Consider the following 23,890-nt stretch of genomic DNA (forward strand, 5'->3'; position numbering starts at 1 on the left):
GTTTTGCTGAAAATGACAGGATTTCATTCTTCTTTATGGATGAATAACACTTCCTTCAGTGAAGTTAATCTCCTGAGGACACAAAGCCAAGTACAAAACAAGACAGAACTCTAGTAGTGACCACCTCAGAGGAGTGGCATCAGTCATTAATACTTTTCCTTGCAAGGGGAATTTTCTCAAAAGGTAGGATTTCAGAATGGCCTCTTGTGGATTCTTTTCAGTGTTGTCATGGTTCTTATTAACCCAGTTTTGATGCCATATTTTCAATTTAATTTTTCAGGTGTGATGGAGCCTTCAGTTTCCTGTTTACCTGGAGTCTTCATGGCCTTCCTTCTCTTACAGATCACAGTACTCACCCAAGGTAGAGACATCCTCCCACTTTTATTGATGACATTTGTCCTTGGACAATTTCATACATGATTACAAGGCAATCTGCTTACTTGCCTCCAATACTCTTATTCCCCTTTCACCCTTGTCAATCCCTCACCTCCCCACATGTCCCCTTCTCACATTTATGCTTTTTGCTTTGTTATATAACCCATTGGTTTTTAGCCAGGACCGTCTGTGTGGCCACATGTTTCAGATTACCTGCTAGGGCATGGAGGACTCACAAAACTTAAGACAATGATTATCTCTGCCTTAAAATCCACCAGTAGTTCAGCATGAAGGAGTAAGGTCCCATGTGCAATTCCCTGAATGATAAAGGCAAAATCAGGGTTTTTTTGGTTATTTTGTTCACTTTTCAAATGTTTTCACCCATCCCAGTTTCCCCTCTGCAAACTCCCCATTCCATCCCCCTCACCCCTGCTTCTACGAGGGTGCTCCCCTCACTCACCTACCCACTCCTGCCTAGCCACCCTAGCACTCCCCTATTCTGGGTCATTGAGCCTCCACAGGACCAAGGGGCTTCCCTCCCATTGATGCCAGATAAGGCAATCCTCTGCTACATATGCAGCTGGAGCCATGGGTCCCTCCATGTGTATTCTTTGGTTGGTGGTCTAGACCCTGGGAGCTCTGGGGGGGTCTAGTTGGTTGATATTGATCTTTTTATGGATTTGCAAACCACTTCAGCTCCTTCAGTACTTCCCCTAACTCCACCATTGGGGTTCCTGTGCTCAGTCCCATGGCTGGCTGTGATCATCTGTATCTGTGTTGGTCAGGCTCTGGCATGGCCTCCCAGGTGTACCAGGTTTCTGTCAGCAAGCACTTCTTGGCATCAGCAATAGTGTCTGGGTTTGGTGTCTGCAGATTGGATAGATCCCTAGATGGGGCAGTCTCTAGATAGCCTTTCCTTCAGTCTCTGCTCCACTCTTTGTCCCTGAATTTCCTCTAGACAGGAGCAATTCTGGGTTAACAATTTTGAGATGGGTAGGTGGCCCCATCCCTCAACCAGGAGTTGTGCCTAAGAACTGGATATGGTCTCTATAGCTTCTATCTCCCTTCTGTTAGGTATTTTGACTAATGTCATTCCCATTGGGTCCTAGGGACCTCTTGGATCTCTGGTATCCGGGGACATTCTAGTGGCTATTCCCAGTTCCCTATCCCCCACTGCTACATACCTCTCTTCAAATACCTGAACATCTGTACTTCTCCACCTTCTTCTTCCCACACCTGATTCTGCCCCCCTCCATTTTTCATTCCCTCTCCTCTCTCCCTCCCAGGTTCCTCCCTCCCTCTACCTCCCATGATTATTTTTCCATCTTCTAAATAGGACTAAAGCATCCACATTTTGGCCTTCCTTTTTCTTTGGTTTCATATGGTCTGTGAGTTGTTTCTTGAGTATTCTGAGATTTTTGGCTAATAACTGCTTATCAGTGAGTATATACCATGTGCCTTCTTTTGTACTGGGTTATCTCACTCAGGATGGTATTTTCTAGTTCCAGTCTGAGCCACTGGTATTCTGTTCAGGAAATTTACAGAAGCAGATATATTGAGCACCACTCTGCACCTTGTTCTTTCCCTGCTTTGATCCTCCAGCTGCTTATTTTGTTGGAGTTTTAATTAATTCTGGGAAGTGGTTTTATAATTTATCTACTTTTGATTTATGTCCCCAGCTGGGAAGTTGTTGCAGTTTTCACATAACTGTTCATTACTACATTACTTAGAGTATTGGAAACAAGAACTCTAAATGTAGGTATTAATAAATTAATTTTGAAAACTGATTTTTAAAACCTATATTTTCTAGTTGAATATTAGTCTAACCTGCAAAAGGACTTGCTTCCATGGCTATGCTCAATATACAGTAATGTAAATACCAAAATAGTGCAGAGATAGGAATTTGTTTCTCTATTGGAATTGTTGTTCTTTTTGAATTGAGATATATGTAACACACAGAAAAATACATAAAGTGTACAACTTAGTGAAGTTTTGCTTGGGGGAATATTTATGAATTTATTCTTTAGCTCTAGATACTGAATATTTTCAGCAGCTCAAAATGTTTTAATCTTTCCTAGTCAATATCATGCTCTGATTGCCAAAGTGATCAAACTTCTAATTTCCATTGTGATAAATTAATCATAAACATTACTGTATTATTCCACCTATCACAATCTCTGTAATGGCCAAAATTACTCACCATTATTCATTTATTATATGACAGGAGTTTATTTATTCTTTTGCATTTGTTTTCAGTTTATATTATTTTTATTACTTTGAGTTTGGGGGCTATTATGACTAATGCTGTCATTAATATTTTTAAAATATGTAAATATCTACTAAAATTTCTGGGTTTTGAACATCTATATTATAAATATATAAATTATATACATATACATACATACTGACATTTTCCCATATAAAGAGTTCTCTGTCTTTTGATCTGTTGCAATGTCAGTCCTGCTTCTTCAATATTGTAATGGAGGTCAAATATGTCTCAGTGAGGTTTGTTTTGTATTTCCATGGTTGGTGATGATGTTGAACATCTTTGCATATTCTTATTGATATCATTATGGTATCTCTTTAAATAAATACGTCTTCTAGTGTCTTCACATTTTAGAAAATGAATTTGATTTATAATGCTGAATCTAGTTTGAACACTGTTCCTTTCTCAGATATAGTATAGGTATTTCCTAGTCTGTGGCTTTCTCTCATTGCTCATATTCTGATGTAGAGAAATCACTAAATTTTGTAAAGCCTAATTTATTGTTTTTCTTTGATTATATTTTTGCACCTTCCCAGCTTGTGTTTAACTTGGAGTATTGCTTTTGCCCTAATTTTGCCTATTCACTTTACCAATGGGACACAAGAAGCAGATCATTGGGAATTAGCACTTTCACAAACTTCTCAACTCTTGAATGCACACTGAATCATATTGCCATCTTTCTCTTCTTCCTAGCTATGAGCTCGGATATACAGATTAACATTCAGGTTCCAGATACAGAAGGGGTATTGGTGGAGTGTACTTCAGGAAGCTTGATCCCACCTGCTGAGATGGTATGGAGAGACAGCAAGAGGAATATCATTCCACATTCAACCACATATGACTATAAGGATAGAGCTGGGTTATTGTATTTGAAGAGCAGTGTTCTTCTGAAGAACAGAGCACAAGGTCCTATTACTTGCTCCATTTACAATGTAACTACTAATCAGGAGAAAAAGAGAAGTATTGTCCTACCAGGTAAGCCTTTATGACTTGGTTCTATTAAAGATCAATTGTTTTAGTCAAGGAATCAAATTAAGGAGATAATTCAGTGAAATAATAAACATGAAGTTATGTTACATGCTACAAATTGCTGTAAAGTTGCACTATATGAGTTGCTGAAAATCAGCAAAATACTGGATACTATGAAGATTGTTTTAAAGAAATGCATTGGGGCTGGAGAGAAAGCTCAGAAGTTAAGAACACTTGTCCTCTTTGATGACTAGTTTGGTTCCTAGCACCCATACTAGATGGTTCACAACTATCTGTAATTCAAGTTCTAGAGAATCCAATGACTTCTTCTGGGCTCCACATGGTCATGCATGTATATGTTCATATACACTCACAGATACTCACCTGCACACATGTACACACACATAGAAAAAAAGCTTAAAGAAGGTATTGAAATAATTGGACAATAAGCTCTCAATCTAATGGTATCTTTGACCCCACTGGCTCCTATAATCATCCCTTCCTGTCTTCAAAGTTCTGCCTAATGTTTAGATGTAGGTCTGTAGATCAGTTTCTATCAGTTGGTGGATGAAACCTCTCCGATGCTGGTTGGGCTAGGCTGATGTCTGCAAGTATAATAGAATATCATTAATGGTATCAGGGGTGGGTTACCTCTCATGGCATGGATTTTAAGATGGACCAGTCATTGGTTGATCAGTTTCTCAATTTCTTCTTTATCTTTACTTATGCATATCTTGTAGGCAGTAAAATTTGTATGTTGAAGGTTTTGTGGCTGGATTGGTGTCCCAATACCTCTATTGGAAGTCTTGCCTAGTTATAGGAGATAGACAGTCCAGGATCTATATCCCCTATTGCTAGGAGTCTTAGCTAGGGTAACCCTCATAGATTCCTGGGAGTTTCCATTACCTTGGGTTTCTAGCTTATCCCAGAGATATCCCTCCCAATTTTGGTTGTCTTTTCAGTACTCTCTCCCACTACCCTCCCGGTGTCTGACTGATCCCTCCTGTTTCAATATCCACTTCCACCCCATTTAGTCCTTTCCCCTCATTCACCCACAGTGTCTATTCTATTTTCCCTTCTCAGTGAGATTCACACATCCCAACTTGAGCCCTCCTTGTTACTTAATATCTTTGGGTCTGTGGATTGTACTGTGGCTATCCTGTACTTTATGGCTAATATTAACATAGTTGAATTTATGCCATGTTTTGTATTTCTGGGTCTGGGTTACCTTGCTCAGGATGATCTTTTCTAAGTCCACCCATTTGCCTGCAAATGTTGTGATGTCATTGTTTTAATAAGTGAGCAGTACTTCATTGTGCAAATATACCATGAGCCACACTGCAAATAAAGTTAATTTTCTAAAATGTGAGATCAATAAATGTATTTAATTTAAAGAGATATCATAATGATCAATAAGTATATGCAAGATTGTTCAACATCATCACCCATCAGAAAAATGCAAATCAAAACATTATTGAGATGTCATGAATCATATGGCCTAACAAACATCTTCAGAACATTTTACCCAAACACAGAAGTATATACTATGTTCTCAGCACCTTAAGGAACATTCTCCAAAACTGACCATCTATTCAATAGCTGGATTTACAATACCAGTACACAAAGTATACAAATTCATGCAAACTTAACTACTCTGTATTGAAGCACTACTGGTCAAGACAGACAGACAGACAGTCAAAAGGAAGGAAGGAAGGAAAGAAAGAGAGAGGGGGGGAAGGAGGGAGGCAGGGAGGAAGACAGAGAGGGAAGGAGGGAAGGAGGGAAGAAGAGAGAGAGGGAAGGAGGGACAGAGGAAGAGAGAGAGAGAGAGAGAGAGAGAGAGAGAGAGAGAGAGAGAGAGAGAGAGAGGAGAGAAGACTTCCTACAATTCAGTGAAAATGAGTCCACAACATACACAAACTATGGGACATAATTAAAGTAGTATCAAAATGCAAGTATATAGCACTAAGAGTCTCGTTAAAGAAATTGGAGAGATCTCATACGAGCAATTTAATAGCACACCTGAAAGCTATAGAATAAAAATGAACAAACACCTCAAAGAGGAAAATAATGCAGGAAATAATCAAATTGAGGGCTGAAATCAATAAAATAGATAAAAATAGAACAATAGAAAGATCAATAAAACAAAGATATAGTTCTCTGAGAAGATCAACAAGATAGATAAACCCTTAGCCAAATTAACTAAAAGTCAGATAAAAAATCCAAATTAACAAAATCAGGAAGGAAAAGGGAGGCATAACAGCAGACACCAAGGATATCCAAAGGATCATTATGTCAGTCTTTCAATGGATACCACTTACCAAGTTAAATCACTCTCAGTCTAAGTAGACATAACTCCTAAGGAAATGAGAGCAGTTATTAAAAGTCTCCCAAACAAAACTAGCTTGGGACCAGACAGTTTTAGCACAGAGTTCTATCAAGCATTCAAAGAAGAGCTAATACCAATATTCTTCAAATTATTCCACAAAAGGGAAGCTGAAGAAACATTGTCCAATTCATTTTATGAGCCCACAGACTAAGGATGTTGACCATTTCTTTAGGTACTTCTCAGCCATTCGAGGTTCCTCAGTTGAGAATTCTTTGTTTATCTCTGTATCCCATTTTTAACAGGATTATTTGATTGTCTGGAGTCTAATTTCTCGAGTTCTTTGTATATACTGGATTTTAGCTCTATATCAGATGTAGGTAAAGATCTTTTCCCAATCTGTTGGTTGCCTCAGGCTTTTAACTCACAAAGATTCACCTGCTTTTGCCTCCCAAGTGATAGAATTAAAGGCTGTCTCTTCACTTGGTCAGCAATTTTCTTAGCTGTACATAAACATTAAACTTCATGAAGTCCCTTTACTTGTCATTGACCTTATTTCCAGTGCTACTGGGTGGTAAAGGCTACAAAATCAGTTTTGCTTCTACATACAATGAAAACAATCCTTAAAAATGACAAAGTCATTGCAAACATGATCTCACAGTAGCTGTAGAAACCTGCATCTATCTTGTTTATTTTCTCAAATAACTAGCTCCTGGTTTTGTTGATTTTTTGTATAGTTCTTTTTGTTTCTACTTGGTTGATTTTAGCCCTGAATTTGATTATTACCTGCTGTCTACTCCTCTTGGGAGTAATTGCATTTTTTTTTATTTTTTATGTTTTTTGTTGTTCTTGAGCTTTCAGGTGTGCTGTCAAGTTGCCAATGTATGCTCTCTCTAGTTTCTTTTTGAAGGCACTCACTGCTATGAGTTTTCCTATTAGCACTGCTTTCATTGTGTCCCATAAGTTTTGGTTTGATGAGCCTTTATTTTCATTAAATTCTATAAAGTCTTTAATTTCTTTATTTTTTTCTTGACCAAGTTATCATTGATTAGAGTGTTGTTCAGTTTCCATGTACATGTGGGCTTTCCATTGTTTTTGTTATTATTGAAGTCCATTCTTAGTCCGTGGTGATCTTATAGGGTGAAAGGGATTATTTCAATCTTTTTTTTAATCTGTTGAGGCCGAATTTGTGACCAATTATATGGTCCATTTTGGAAAAGGTCCCATGAGTAAAAGGTAAATTTTTTTGTTTTAGGATCAAATGTTCTATAGATATCTGTTAAATCCAGTTGGTTCATAACTTCTGTTAGTTTCATTGTGTCTCTGTTTAGTTTCTGTTACCATGATCTGTCCTTTTCTGAGAGTGGGGTGTTGATGTCTCCCACTATTATTGTGTGAGGTGCAATGTGTGCTTTGAGCTTTAGTAAAGTTTCTCTTATAAATGTGAATGCCCTTCATTTGGAGCATAGATATTCAGAATTGAGAGTTCGTCTTGGTAGATTTTTCCTTTGACTGGTATGAAGTGTCCTTCCTTATCTTTCTTGATAACTTTTGGTTGAAAGTTGATTTTATTCTATATTAGAATGGCTACTCCAGCTTGTTTCTTTGGGACCATTTGCTTGGGAAATTGTTTTCCATCCTTTTACTCTGAGGTAGTGTCTGTCTTTGTCACTGAGATGCCTTACCTGTATGCAGCAAAATGCTGGGTCTTGTTTATGTATCCAGTTTGTTAGCCTCTTTTTATTGGGGAATTGAGACCATTGATGTTAAAAGATATTAAGGAAAAATGATTGTTGCTTCCTGTTATTTTTGTTATTAGAGGTGTAATTATATTTGTGTGGCCCTCTTCTTTTGGGTTTGTTGGAAGATTACTTTCTTGCTTTTTCTAGGTTGTATTTTCCCTCTTTGCGTTGGAGTTTTCCATCTATTATCCTTCGTAGGGTTGGATTTGTGGAAAGATATTGTGTAAGTTTGGTTTTGTCATGGAATATCTTGGTTTCTTCCTATATGGTAATTGATAGTTTTGCTGGTTATAGTAATCTGGGCTGGCATTTGTGTTCTCTTAGGGTCTGTATGATATCAGTCCAGGATCTTCTAGCTTTAATAATCTCTGGTGATAAATCTGGTGTAATTCTGATAGGTCTGCTTTTATATGTTACTTAACCCTTTTCCCTTTCTGCTTTTAATATTCTTTGTTTGTTTTGTGCATTTGATGTTTTGATTATTTTTTGACTAGAGGAATTTCTTTTCTGGTCTAGTCTATTTGGATTCTGTAGGCTTCTTATATGTTCACGGGCATCTCTTTGTTTAGCTTACGGAAGTTGTCTTCTATAATTTTGTTGAAGATATTTACTGGCCCTTTAAGTTGAGAATTTTCACTCTCATCTATACCTATTATCCTTAGGTTTGGTCTTCTTATTGTGTCCTGGATTTCCTGAATGTTTTGGTTTAGGAGCATTTTACATTTTACATTTTCTTTAAAAGTTGTGTCAATGTTTTCCATGGTATCTTCTGCACATGAGATTCTTTCTTCTATCTCTTATATTCTGTTGGTGATGCTTGTGACTATGACTTCTGATCTCTTTCCTAAGTTTTTTATCTCCAGGATAGTTTCCCTTCGTGATTTCTTTATTGTTTCTACTTCCATTTTTAGATTCCTTTTCCCGTTTTGTTATGTTTTCTTGTAATTCTTTAAAGTATTTTTGTGTTTCCTCTTTAAGGATTTCTACTTGTTTACTTGTGTTCTCTTGTATTTCTTTAAGGTAATTATTTATGGCCTTCTTAAAGTCCTCTATCATCATCATGAGAAGTAATTTTAAATCTGAATCTTGTGTTTCTGGTATGATGGGGTATCCAGGACTTGCTATGGTGGGAGAACTGTTTTCTGATGATGCCAGGTAACCTTGGTTTCTGTTGCTTATGTTCTTATGCTTGTCTTTCACCATCTGATTATCTCTAGTGCTATCTGCATTCACTCTCTCTGAGTGAAACTTGTCTCTCCTGTTATCTTGCTTGTGTCAGAACTCCTCAGAGTCCAGCTGTCTTTGTGATCCTGTGATCCTGAGATCCTGGGTAAAAGAGCTCCTGGGAATCCAGCTTTCTCAACTGCTCTGAGTGAAGTGGAGTCTCTGCTGCTCTGATTGCAGTGGTTCCTCCATTGCTCTGAGTACAATGGTTCTTCTTGGATGGGTCTGGATACGGTGTCTTCACAGGAGCAGACCAGCCAGGAGTCTGCCCCAGGAACAAGGAACAAGCAGTGCGGGTGAAAGGAGAGTGGCATTTTGGAGGTCAAGGTTTTGGTGTGTGATGGGTCCTGAGTGACCTAGACTCCCAGCTGCAGCTCTGGGCCATCAGGTTCTGTGGGAGGGTTCTTACCTGTTGCTGTGAGTACAGTGGTTCCTCTAGGATGGGTCAAGATATGGGGTGTCTTCACAGGAGTAGACCAGGTAGGAGTCTGCCCCAGCAAGAAGAACCAAGCAGAGTGCTTTGGTCTTTTCTTAGAGTCCCAGATTTTATGGAAGTTTTGTGTCAGAAACTTTTTAGATATAATATTTTGTTTGACCAATATATCAGTTTCTGTTATTGTATCTTCTATGGCTGAGATTCTTTTTTCCATTTCTTGTATTCTGTTGGTGGTTTTGTGTCTGTAGTTCCTGTTCACTTACATAGGCTTTCTATCTCCAAGATTACCTCAGTTTGTGTTTTCTTTATTGCTTCCATTTTCAGGCCTTGAATAGTTTTTTTTTTATTTTCTTCACTTATTTGGTTACACTTTCCTGTATTTCTTTAAAGGATTTATTTATTCATCCCCCCCTTTAAAGATCACTATTATCTTCACAAGAATGGATTTAAGGTCATTTTCTTGTACTTCAGCTGTGTTGGAATATCCAGACCATGCTACAGTAGGAGAGCTGGCCCTTGTGATGCCTTAATGTCCTGGCTGTTGGTTGTTGTGTTTTCATGGTGGCCTCTATTCATTTGGGTTTTGGGGCTATTATAAGGTTAGGCACAAATTTCTGAGTTTATCTTCGATAGATGGATGATTTTGGATGCTTTTTTAATTGGTTTCTGTTTCATGTCAGTCTTCTGGCCTGAGAGGCCTGGAGTTCTGGTGTCCAGCAAGTTGTCTGGTCCTGTATTCTATCTCTGATGGGTTTTTGTGGCCCACAATACCTCTAGGGTTTTGGTGCCTATGTTGCTCTGGCTTCCCTAGTACCAATTTGGCCTCCAGGAAAGCAGAGGTCTTCTGCTGAAGTTGTGGTCTGGAATAAGGAACCCAGGTAATAGGGTGCAATTTACAGCTCTTGGGTATACTTTAAGGGGAGTTGATGAGCATAGGTCATGGAGTGGTTTCTTACCTAAAGTTTCTGGTTTGGCATGGCCTCTGAGAAAGCATGTGGAGTTGGTCCTTTTAAGTATTTTAAGAAAGACATTTCTACAGTAACGAAAGTGTTTAATATAATCTGCCATTAATGAAACATGATTGTAAAACTCAATTAATTATTCATGCAAGAGTGCTATTGAAGAAATAAAATCTGTCTCTAAGGACCCTACTTAACTCAGTACTTTGTACTGTAGAAATTATGTCCTGGTTATTCCTCCAAGACTGAAGCTCCTAGAAATAAGACTCAGAATCAAAATATATTTATAAATACCTTGGCCATATGGCTAAGCTCTTCTCTGACTAGAATCATAACTTAAGATAACCCTTTTATTAATTTATATTCTATCCTGTTGCTGGTTACTTGTGCTCAGGTACCATGTGTTCATCTCCTCATATCTCAGGTTATCCTTGGTGTGCCTGACTCTCTCTCAGAATCCCTTTTTGCCTCCTAGATGTTCCACTTACTATATCCTGCTTATATCCTATAGTGCATAGGCTTTTTAATTGACAGGCTATGCATCCATACAATACACAAGATATTCTTGCTGTAATTCCCCTTTATAGTCCAATAAAAGGCTCTTTTTCTTTCAAATATAGATTGAATAAAATTATAGCAATTTGAGACAGTTACAAGAATTATTAGGTTAGAGTTACATTAAAAAATCCAGTCTGTTTATATTTGGCAACTTCAATAAAATAATTTTATCATCTCTCTTATTTTGGTGAGTTTAGAATTTTGTATCTATCCTATTTTGTATTACCATCCTAAAACATCTTCTTAGATCTAGCACATCTATCCTATTTTGTATTGCCATCCTAAAACATCTTCTTAGATCTAGCACATCTTCTTAAATCCTAAACAACTTAAGCTTATAGTAATACTATGACTATTTAGTCTTCAACCTCTTCAGAGACCTGTGAAGTGATAAATATTACCTGAGTATGTAGGGACATAGGGACCCAGCTTTCAAAAATTATAGAAATGACAGAGACAGCTGAATGCCTAGACAGTTCTTAATATTCTCTAAATGCTAGAACATCTATCTTCAGCCTTTTCGTCCAGAATATCTGATAGAACATTTGTGAAGCAGGAATTATGAAGGACTTGCTTACTCTGTCTTGGAAGAGCATGACAGTTGACTTCCCTGTATCTGTTTGTTCTTTTTGGACAGCATTCTTTCTGGAGATGAAGTTACAGCATTTTCTTTGCTCAGTGCCTAGCTTGGTACAATTAAAGTAACTCCATATAGAGGTTGTTGATTCTAATCATCTTCTTTGAAGAGGGATGGGTTCATATTGTCAAGAAAAGAGCTATCTTATACACAAAAGATCTTTTAATAATGAAGCAATTTTTGACGATGCATTCTGTGGATCTCTGAGGCTTTTGAAGATCAATTATCTAATAAAGTATATTGGAATTGTGAAACATTGTTTATTCTTAGCTACTTACTATCTGAATACCCTTGAAAACATTTTATTGTAATTAACTAAACTAATATATAACATGACCGTGAGTTTGATTATCTAGCTCTACTCTGAATAGATTATAACTGCAATAATGTAATTATTTTAACCTACATTCTGCTATGTGGCTAGTTGCTTGTGCTCAGGTACCATGTACCCATCTCCTCAAATCCTTCCAGGTGAATCTTGCCATGCCTGGCTCTATTCCAGAATTCTTTATGAATCCTAGATGTTCTGCCTTCTATTTCCTGCCTAAGCCATAGGCTTTTCAATGAACAGGAATCCATACATACAATACACAAGATATTTTCTCTACATTGTACTATAAATGTTGATGTAGGGTCATAATTAATGGAACTATATTCAGAGGAAAAACAAGATTTGAAAGTTATTAGTCCTAGAATAGGACAGAGTTGGATGTAGGAATAACTATAATATTTTACCTTATTGGCAAGGGCTTGAAAGATGGCTAAGCAGTTAGAAAGCCTTCTAACCTTAGTTCAATTCTTGTAACAAATATGGTTGAAGGAGAAAACCTGATATGAAAATTGAGAGTTATAGTCTGTGCCAAAGAATCACTTAAAATAGCTAAGTTAATAGAAAAAAGCAGAAAATGGAAACTTTGTCTATGTGGCTATGCTGGGAAGACAGATAAAGAAATCCAACCATTGGACTGAGCAAGGGGACCCCAGTGGAGGAGTTAGGGAAAAATTGAATGAGCTGAAGGGGTTTGCACGGTTCTTGCTGCATATGTAGCAGAGGATGGCCTTATTTGGCATCAGTGAGAGGAGAGACACTTGGTCCTGTGAAGGCTCAATGCCCCAGTATAGGGGAATGCCAGACTGATGAGGTGGGAGTGGGTGGGTGAGTTGGGAAGCACCTTCATAGAAGAAGGGGCAGGAGAGATGAGATAGGGAATTTGTGGAGGGGAAACTGGGAAAGGGTATAACATTTGAAATGTAAATAAATAAAATATCCAAAAAACAAATAAGTACATAAAAAAGTCCATTCACTCCCCCAAGACCACCTTCAGGAACTTGAACTGAGATTAAAGTTTAAGTATAAAGCCAAAGATATGTAATCTTAGATGTCCTGGCCAAGTTGTAGTAACCTACTACCACAGTTGTCCCATTGCTGTCTGGGATTCAGTTTCATCCTACAAGCTAGTCTGGCAAGGTGCTGGATCTGGATAAAATATCTATTTGGGGAAGATAAGTTTCCTTTTGAAGTGGAGCTTTTCATTCTCTGAGTATGATATTTTGGGGGAAATCCTCAGTTCTTTAGGGGTACATTGTTTCAGTAGTCCAATAGTCAGATTAAGGGATACAAATGTCTCTTGAATTTCACACTGTTTAGGAGATGAAAGGGATTGATTGTCTTGCCTCATCTTCACAGTTTCCTCAATGTCTATCTTTCAGGCATTGTGGCAAGAGGCCCTAGACTTCCTGAGTCTTAGTCTTCATTCTTTTCAGGTGCCTAGATAATCCCAGTTTCAAATACTAACCAACTATCAAGATGGTCAAGAAAGAGCAATTGGAGGCAGGACAGGAGCAAGATATATCCTTCAGAAACCTGTCCCCAGTTATCTACTTTACCCAACCAACTTCACTTCCTAACATTTTTGCACTTTCTTTTAAAAAATCCCATCATATTATGAGTTCATCATTAGATGAGTCCACTGATAAAGTAGGAGCTTTTGTGGCTCGAACACTTCTCAGTGGTTGGATCTCGTGACTTAGTCTGTAATATGAATCTTTTCCAGGAAATGGGTATCCAATTAATAACATCAGGTCCTTTTGTTCTTTCTTTCAGATATCCTATTCAAATCGGAGTACATGTCATTGATGTCAAACAAAATTTCACATCCTTTAATATGTTTAATCATTATACTTTCTCTTAATTGTCTCAGAGGGATGCTTATAACAATTTTCTATTGTTTCAAAGGAAATCCTGTTTATTTCAGACATCTAGTGAATATAAACATGAAAGGTAAAGAGGTCTGAAACCGTTTCTTGAAACACATTATTTAGATATGATGTATACAAAATTGTGTAACCTTGAACTTTAGTGTATCCCAATACTCTTTATCAAAGGAGGTCTCAAAACCTTCAGAGATTCTCAGGTTCTGGAACTACTCCCAACATCCTTGTGTGGTTCTTCAGGGCTAGGGTGTAGCTATAGTAGATACTATCCTCAAGATCTTAGAATTCTTTCAGAGGATTCCTTACTGGGTGAATGCAAGGTAGCTTCTTCCTCTTTTATCTAGCTCAGAGTTTCACAGAAGCCCTTCTCTGTGGATCCTACAATGCTTAGGCACTTAAGAATGGAGGCAAAGCTATGGTGGACAGGGTCCAAGTCATGTTTTCAGGATGATTCTGTGCTACACAGTTGTGAAAAAACCAAGAAGATATTTATTATTTGATGTTGTTTTTAAGTCTGTTCTGTCTTCAGACTAAATGTCTATAATGTTAGCTTCACCAAATTCTAAGTTCTATCTTCTCTAAAAGTTTCTAACCCTAACCCTAAAAATCTTACTTATGAGGCTTTAGCCCCACATAACTTAAATAAACAAATGGATATATCACCAAGACCTTCAAAAGAGTGTCTGTATTTAACAGTTTTTTTGCTGTTCCAATGCATTCCCCAAGACTTAACTTCCTAACTTTTCCTATTGACTCTTGTTTCAGTTTTGAGAAATAAAACGGGAGGTTGCTGTGTGCTTATCTGTGAGTGTCTACTATATGTTGTCTTTCTGTATCTCTACTTGAAGTTCAGGAGCAGAGGTGAGTGGAACTAGAATGGGATCTGGCATTTCCCCTCTTCTCTGTCTAGTGCCTTCTCATCCTGGAACTATTTAGCTGAGTAGCCTTGTCCCAATAGTATTAGTCATGGTTTCAATAACATCCCAGTGGCTTCAAGTGCTGTCCTTGGAATGACATATTTTTCAAAGTTTTAGTCTTCTATCACGAGTATATTTTTATACTCACAATTACAGTTGCTTATATAACAATGAAATGATTTATTTCTCCAGGACTGGTCTTCATTTAGTCAGCTACAGACAGTCTTCTACAAAGTACTTATAATTTATGCTAAGCCAACAATTTATAAACATTAAAATACTTTTGGTTTAGAGATTACTTTTGAAAATTGACAAAAAAAAACCAAGCACAATTTTTTTCATTTGATTTTTCCTTTTCATTTTCCAAGACCTCTAAAAGCTGATAATTGATCTTCTTGGATATATATATATATCCTCCATCAAACAAAACCAAAAAGATCTAGTTATTATCACAAGGAATTTGTACTCATAAATAAGACAACATTTATCAGATGTCAGATATAGATATGCCCCTTTCTAGTTTAACGTATGTTTCAGAATGGCTGCCAATGAAACTCATACCATCTACTTCACTGTGTATCATTAAAACAAGCCTGAAATCTCAGATAAGTGAACTGAAAGGAAATTGAAAAATAGCATAACTGTATAAAAATATGAAACACATAAGTAACTTTCAGCACTATGGAATACACTAAATACCCTAAACCAGTCTTTCTGATTACAGTACATATTTCTATCCATGTAACACTTATACAGCTATGTAATTTTAAAATTATTTTGAACACAAAGAAAGCAAGAACATTATTTTGAGTAATAGAAAATATAAATGTATATGGATACTTTCTCCCTAATCTTCCCCTTCCCCTCTATTTTTATGTTTTTGCTTGGATTGTGATGTCCCTCTTAAGGAGAATTCTTACAGAAGTATCCACATTCATTTGGTGGGCCCAAAGTAGCAAACACTGAAATAATCTGTAAAAAAATTTTACAATGCAAAACCATGGAATACTGTGAAGAATAGAATTTAGGGACTGGAGAGATGGATTAATACTTAGAGTACTTGCTGTTCTTGCAGAGGATTTGGATTCTGTTCCAGCATCTATAGGCAGCTCACAACTCACTATATCTACAATTTTAGAGGTTCTGAAGACCTATTCTGACCTCTAACACTCAAGTGCATAAAGTAAGAAATAAATATATATATTTTCAAAAGAAAATAATTTAGAAATTATTCTCCCTTGTCAAGATTACTGCTATTAACTGGCATGAGAATTTGAAGACAAACACTGCTAAAGAGGTTTTGATTTCAAAATTAGCAACCATGGTCTGGACTTCTTGGATATATTAAATATATGTAATCTATATTTTTATTTAAAAATGAAATAATGGACTTAAAATACTAACAGACAAAAAACTATAATAAAAATTTAAGAATATTTAAAAAGCCCAAGTAGAATTTCTATATAAATTGAATTATACTAATTGAAATAAAAGTAAACCAGCGGAAACATTAAACAACAAAGCAAATATAATGAAAAAGAACTGGACTAGAGATATCAGATAAGATGCAGTATGTATGTACATAGCTAACCACATATAGCATGAACCCAGAATATGCGTCAGTCAGCCATCATAAGAGAAGCTCCTATTTTTAGTAGATGATAATAACACAGAGATCAAGCAAGGTACAGAGTATAAAAGATGTCTGAATGGTCATTTCTAAGTGAGATATTTATAACACACCTCCTGTCAATGCTCATAGATCATTGCAGAAGAAGAGAAAGAAAGGTTGTAAGAGTCGTAGGTGGTAGATAACTGCAAGGAATCAGTCTATTCTGTACACAGCAGGACAATTATGCACATGAACTCATAGCATTTGAGATAGGATACACATGACCTCTGTAGTCTTGGGCCAGACAAAATTCTAGCATGGAGAGGAGGTTGGGAATGAAATTGCATCCCTAGCTGTGAAAGTATTGATATTTGGTAACTCTTGGGAGAGGGAGAGTCAATTTTCTTTAGAGCTGTGGCCTCTGGTATGTTGACTGTCCTCAAGTGAAGGACATACATCCAGTGTTACATAGGCTTTACTTGATATGTGCGTGTGTGTGTGTGTGTGTTTGCGTGTGTGTATGTGTACATGTATGCTCATTGGACCCATGTATTTCCTCTGTGCTCTTTCTGAAACATCTTGTATTGGCAGCTCTGGAACCAGAGAATAAAAATAAACAAGATGATGCTTTTAGCTACTGGTAGATTAATGATTAAAAGTAACAACATCTTATCATGTTCCTATACGGCTCAAACCACACTGTACAGACCTTTGGACACACTCAAACTGCAAAACTTTGCCATAAAACTGTGGATAGATGACTTAAACTTTGGGCAGAAATAAAGGCTACTTAAAGCTTCCTTTTCCTCTTTCCTGTTGACTAGGGTCCTGTGATCTGGTTTCTTAATTTATGTATATTTCCTTGTCTTAATGTACTTATTTTAAAATATGCCTAATATTTCTTTGTTTTTCTTCTCAGCTTCCATTTTGGATGACGCATACCCACTGTATAGTAATTGGCTGCAGGACATATGCATAATCTCGATTGTAATGATAATATTTTTCACTGTGCTCATTTTGTTTCTACTTTGGACCCTAAACCGTAAGTGAAGGTAGGAGTGGGAACTCTAAGGATCTCCAAGGAACTCCAAGTTTCTTGTCTTTCCTTCTGACTCCCTATGAATCAAATCTTCGCTTGCTGAAACTGAAGGGAAATAGAGGCTTGGACTATTGCTATCCTTTTTATTTTTTACTTCCATAAGCAAATCAGGGGCATTTTAGGATTCATATAATTCTTGCTTAGTGTTCACTACGGTTGCATGTACGCTTGCCTGTGGAGGAATATCTTTATTGAGTTAGTTGTAATGGGAAGTTCTACCTTAACTGAAGCCTTCCTCATGGGGTTCACTGCTGTTCCTCCTTTAAGTACTTTCTGAGGTGCTATCAACAACTACAGGGCACCCTATCAGCTCTTCCTGCACAGGTCTAGGTAGAGAGCCTTGAGCTTTGTCCCTTGAGAAAGTCTAATTTTGCATCTTTAATTCTGGATTCTTACCGAATGCTGTTTTAAGAAAGTGTCTTCTGTAACTTACCAAGACCAAGATAAGCTGAGTTAAACTACATGGACTTTCATTTATCCAGCTACAGTCTCTAACTGTCCTTGAACAATTACAAAGACATGTCAGTCTCCTGTGAACAACACATGCTGATTTAAGGGTTACAGACCACCATGCAACAACAAAGGCAGCTTAATCTCTACTCCAGTGGGTATCCAAGTTCAGTTTGAAATCAATCAAATTTTTGTATTTTCAGTGTCTCCTTGATTGGTTTTGCTAGTAATTCTGTAAATTGTACATTTGCAATATGATTTTTTTTCCTTTTTGTACAATTTGAAACTGATGCTTCACCTTTCCTTTAATAAACTATTCAAAATAAGATAAAAAAAATCTCCAGGGCTAACCAGAGAGAAAATAGACCTTCAGACCTATTTAAACCTATTAAAATAGAATCTGGCTTTTCCTCTTTGCGACATTAGTTTCATTAATAAAATACAGACGTAAAGGAAAAGTGTGGTGCAATTTTAGTAGTTTAAGAAAAAAACAACAGGGCCCGCAAACTATAAACCTTGGCATCTGCTGGCATGGGAGATGGAGAAGAGGAAGAGAAACAGCCATGCCTTTTGCCATGGAAACTCACAAGCACTCACATCTAGAGGGGAAATTTTGTTTCACAGAATGAATGAAAAAGCTCTGTGTCTATGACAGCATGCTTAGGCATTTGGGCAGTATCTGAAACAAAAAAAGAAGAAAAAGGGAAAGGTATAAAATACTTTTATAATATATTTTCTTTATTTAAAACAATGTTGATCGGAATTGTAAGTTAAAAATTTTATATAGTCATAACATTTCTTAGTGGCTATACAGATTATAACATGTATTTTCTTTCAAAACATATTCTAAAAAGAAACAGGGCATATTTGAGATCCTTTAGTTATTGATTGCTATGGATTTCTTTTTCAGGACTTTTAAAAATATAATTCCAAAACACGATTTATTTTGCTGTTTCCTTTGCATTAGCCAAAATAAAGGAAGCACAGTGCTCTTCAGAGATGGGACACCCAATCCCGTTCTTACACCATCCTTTCTTGATTTTCCCTTTTCTTTTTATTGAAAATAGAATTTTTCTTTTCTCACCAATACACCCTGATTGCAATTTCCCCTCTTCCTCTACTCCTTCCAGTTCCTGTCCACATTCTCATCTATCGAGATCTGCTCTCTTTTTGTCTCATTAGAAAAAAAAAGGAAAAAGGCTTTTAAGGGGTAATAATAAAGAAAAACAAAATAAAATATAATAAGATAAAAAAAACTAAGACCCAACAGATAAGTATATTTATTGAGGCGCTGTTAGATATAAAGTAATAAATATATGTGTGTTTTTCAAATACCTTTAAGTTAAATTCCCCTTTTCACAGGAGATACAAAATGTATGCACAGTAACACATAGGACATAGGTAAATTGACTTGGTATAGAATTTTAAAAAGAGTATACTATTTAGTCTTTACAAAGGAAGGACAACGTATCTTACATTTGCAGGTGACAAAATTCTTAAAAGGTAGTTTTTTTAGTTGCTCAAAAACTCTAGACTGCTTTTGGCTAGACAAACTAGCATGCAAATTTAAAAGATTAGTTATGGAATTGGCTTAAAAGTAGTGACACTTCAAATTTTAACTTCAAGTTAAAATTGCTGTTGACTATATAATTAGACTCAATATATATATTCAGAAATGATATATACAACAAAATGTTTCTCAAGTCTTAGACAATAAATTTTATTAAATAATATATACATTTCATATTGCTTTCAGGTATGTTTTTAATAACTATACAGTTATTTCATTTATAAATATCTTCCATAATTTATCTAGAATATGGAATCAAGTTTATGAGACTTATCCAAATAAATCTTATAAAAGTTTTATACATAATTAATTTGATAACAGTCAGAGTTATTTGTATGAGTTTTGTTAATCCTTTAACATTTCAAAACAATTAGATATCTTGAAAACACTAGTGTATTTTTAACACAATTTTAAAAGGGAAAACTTTGAAAGCCCAAACATCCTATATTCTGTTGCTTGTGTTAGGCTCTAAATAAAATTAGATATTTAAATTTCTGTTTGAGATATAAATCACCTGGTAGTTCTAGTTAAATAGAGCTATTATGTAAGTGAAATACACATGTACACCTGGTAAGAAAGCTATTAGAAATAGTTGATACTATTTGCAAAATTGTATATAAGATGTCTCAAAACAACTTGTGTAAGGTAAAAACATCAATATATCAGTATAAAACCAGAATTTATTTTTTGTGTATAAAAATGTCTGTTTTAAAAATAATGTGCTTGTAGAAATATTTGCAAAAACCTGGCTTAAATGAGAAGATGTTATATTTTATTAGGATATATTTTTTGTTACTGTCAGTTTCACTGCTTAAGAAACTGTTTTCAGAAAGTCAAGGTGTGACATCTCTTATATTTTCCCAGTTCTGGATCTGTGAGATTGTATAATTCAGTTTTTTTGACTTGGTGTTCAGTACATGCTTGTTTCAGGGTACAGCCCTGCTCTCTTGAGTCTATTCAGGGAATGAACTATGAGGCTTTGCTGCTCCTAGAGCCGCAGGACTGGGACAATGACATTATTACTCTTTCCAGTTTTCCTTGAGTGACTTGTGCCACAAGGCAACTCATGAAAGTGGAGAAGACACTGACTGAGAGCAGGCACAGCAGACTTCAATGCTGCCAGTTAGTGAGCCAAAGTGAGAGTTTGGATAAGGGTTTATTTATCTATCTTGTTGATTTTTCTCAAAGATCCAACTCTTTGTTTCATTGATTTTTTGTATTTTTCTCTTTACTTCTATTTTATTGATTGTAGCCCGCAGTTTATTTCCTTCCATCTTCTTTTTATTGTAGTTTTCAGTTCTGTTAAGTTTCTAGCATGAGATCTCCCCCTTTTTTTTTAATGTAAGCACTTAATACTATGAATTTTCCTCAGCACCACGTTACTCAGGGCTTCCAGAAGAAACTGTAGCCATCCATTGGCCACGGATGAATTGGGTTCACCTGAAAGGAGGGCTGGAAATGAAAAGGAGCCAGAGGGGCTAAAGAAACATAGAGCCAAGACAAAGTTCCTTGATCAAGGCTCAAAGTTTAATATTCAGCTCTTGCATATATAGGGAAAGCCCCACCCAACCCATCCTTTGTTTTAGCCGGATTATGTCGCAGATTATGTGGAAAGTCAAGGTCAGCAGGCAGTCTATTTTTCTAAGTTCATGAAGGAATTTGCATGTGCAGCCAGGGTGGATGACTCCACCTAGGTCCTATTGTAGCAAGGACAAAGGAAGGGCACAAGAAACAAGGCTTCAAGTACTTGTTTGTACATCAGTGCTTATTTTATGGGAATAATAAGGGATTTTGCTGTTTCATGAGCTCACTAGTGTTTTTTATCCCCTTCTTTGTGGCTCACAGTGGAGATGGTGTAGCATATCTATGTTCGTAAGGGAAACTGATCTGTAATTCTCTTTCTTTGTTGAATTTTGTGAAATTTGGATATCAGTGTGACTGTGGCCTCATAAAATGAATTTGACAGTGTTCCTTCTGTTTCTATTTTGTGGTATAGTATTAGGGGTATTGATATTAGCTCTTTTTTGAGAGTCTGGTAGAGATCTGTACTACAACCATCTGGCCTTGGGCTGTTTTGGTGGGGAGACTTTTAATACTGTTTCTATTTCTATAGAGGTGACAGTCATATTTAAATTGTTTATCTGATCTTAATTTAATTTTAGTAAGTGGAATCTATTAGAAAAATTATCTCTTTCTTTTTAGAGTTTTGAATTTTGTAGAGTTCAAGATTTTAAAGTATGACCTAAAGATTCTTTGGATTTTCTCAGTGTCTGTTGTTAATTTTAATTTCTGATTTTGTTAATTTGGATCCCCTTGGGAAGAGAGATTAAAACAGATTTTTGTGGGTGTTCTAGGAGCAAGAGAGAGAACTGGGAAATGGGAAAGATGACTCAAATTGGCATGTGGGAGCAATGTGTAAAGAGGACTCCTAGTAATGGAGGATATGGAACCTTAACTGGTCATCTTACATAACCAGGCAATACTTGTAGTGGTGGGAGTGTATCAATGCAGCCACAAATCTTTTGACCTACTATCTATCCTGTCTGGTAGGTGTACTCGGGTAATAGAGGTGCAGAATGTGTGGGATGGGCAATAAATGACTTGTCTAATTTGAGACCTATTCCAGGAGAGGAAGCCCATGTAATACACTGCCTGCATAGCCAGGAATTGGAGGGTGAATAGCCTTGAGACCTAGGATAGAAAATAAAATGATTCCTAATTGTATACACTACTATACACATAGATTATTATCTAGCCTAAATTGTCATCAGAGAGGCTTCCTCTGACAGCTGATGGGAGCATATACAGAGACCCACAGCCAAATGTAAGGTAGACAGAAAATCTAAGTTGGAGATCTCAATCAGATTCCTCACCTTAGGAGCTCATGTAAGCCTTCAGAAAGAGGGAGGAAGAATTGTAGGAGCCAAAGGTGTTGAGGACCCCACAAGATCACAGTTCACAGAATTAATTAATCAGGGCTCATAACAGCTCACAGAGACTGAAATAGCAAACACAGGGCCTGCAAGTGTCTTTACTAGGTACTCTGCTTATGTTATGGCTTGATGTTTTTGTGGGATGCCTAACAGTGGGAATAGGTGTCTCTATTTTTATTTGCTCTTGGGACCCTTTTGTTCCTACTGGGTTGTCTTGTTCAACCTTAGTATGAGGCTTTGCCTAGTCTTATTGCATTTTGTTATTTCATGTTTCTTTGATATCCCTGGGAGGTCTACTCTTTTCTGTGGGGAATGGAGGATGAGTGGATACAGAAAAAGGAAGTAGAAGAGGAAACTGGGAGGAAAGGGAGAATGGGAAACTGCAGTCAGGTTATATTGTATGAGAGAATAAATAAAAAGACAATAGAAAGAATCTTCATAGTTTATGCTTATTTAGAAAAATGAGCTGTCCTGTCACTTTTGCATTTAAAAAGCTATGAAGATAACAACTCTGGAGATCTCATTTCTAAACTCATAAGTTAAGATGGTAAGGACAACAATCCTAAGAGATCTGAAAAGAAAAAAAAAAGAGAGATCTGAAAGCTGTCATATATTTTCACAATAGCACAAGGGAATCTGATGCCTTTATTAAAACAGAGTCCTCTGTATATATACCCAACAATTGACACAAAATATCTGTATCTGCCAAGATTTGATTCCTCCAAACAATGTCAGATTCTGCCTTAAGTCTAATGGTTTTCTAGCACTGTAGTTCTTGAGTACTTCATTGTAGATGAGAACCTTTCTTTTAACATTGATATGACGATTGTAAATAACAAGTTGCTATATAATTTCATGTGTGTGTGTGTGTGTTTGTGCTTGTGTGTGTGTATGTGTGTTGATGTGTCAGATAATAAAATTCTTTCTTCTAGGTTATGGTCAGATGTCCTGCTTACCTTCTACAAATATGAATCTTTCCATACAAAACTCTGAGTAAAATAGTTATAAATCTGCTGAGTTCCAAAAAAAATTATGAGGTGAACTGAAAAATGATCCTAGGAACTTATGAAGAAGCAATATATAATCAGCACCAAGAAAGTTGTGAAGAGGATGTCGTCAACCCTTGTTAGCCCTTAAGATTGAATTACAGTCTCAACTGGAAAACTTTGGGCAGTAAAGAAAGACAGAAAAGGATAATGATTTGAACTATAAAATTTATATCTATAAAACATAAAATCAAGGGGGACTTCTGACTAAATTTTGTTAAGTCTCAAAAGTACACATTTAAAAAAATACATTTTAATAAAATAGAATTAAATTGCATTCCCTCTTCTTTTTCCTCTTAACAGCTACTTTTATGTACCCTACTTTCAACCATTTCCATGTACCCTCACTCAAACTGATACTCTCTCTTTTGATTATTATTGTTAAACATGCACATATGTATATGTATGCATAAATATATAAATACAACCTGCTGCACTATTTTTGTTGTTTGTGTCTATATTGTTTCAGGGAAAAAATATATAAATTTTGATGCCAAGAAATATCCACATGGCTAGTGATGCATTCCTTCCTCCACATGTTAAATTTGATAAGGATT

At 36.4% G+C, this 23,890-nt stretch overlaps 1 pseudogene; it reads left to right on the plus strand.

Moving 5' to 3' along the window:
* The first annotated feature begins 85 nt into the window (after positions 1–85).
* On the plus strand, positions 86–23,417 carry LOC114637431 (annotated as a pseudogene).
* The last annotated feature ends 473 nt before the right edge of the window (positions 23,418–23,890 follow it).

Source organism: Grammomys surdaster, unplaced genomic scaffold (assembly GCF_004785775.1).
Source record: "Grammomys surdaster isolate TR1022 unplaced genomic scaffold, NIH_TR_1.0 100, whole genome shotgun sequence".
In the NCBI taxonomy this organism is placed as follows: Eukaryota; Metazoa; Chordata; class Mammalia; order Rodentia; family Muridae; genus Grammomys; species Grammomys surdaster.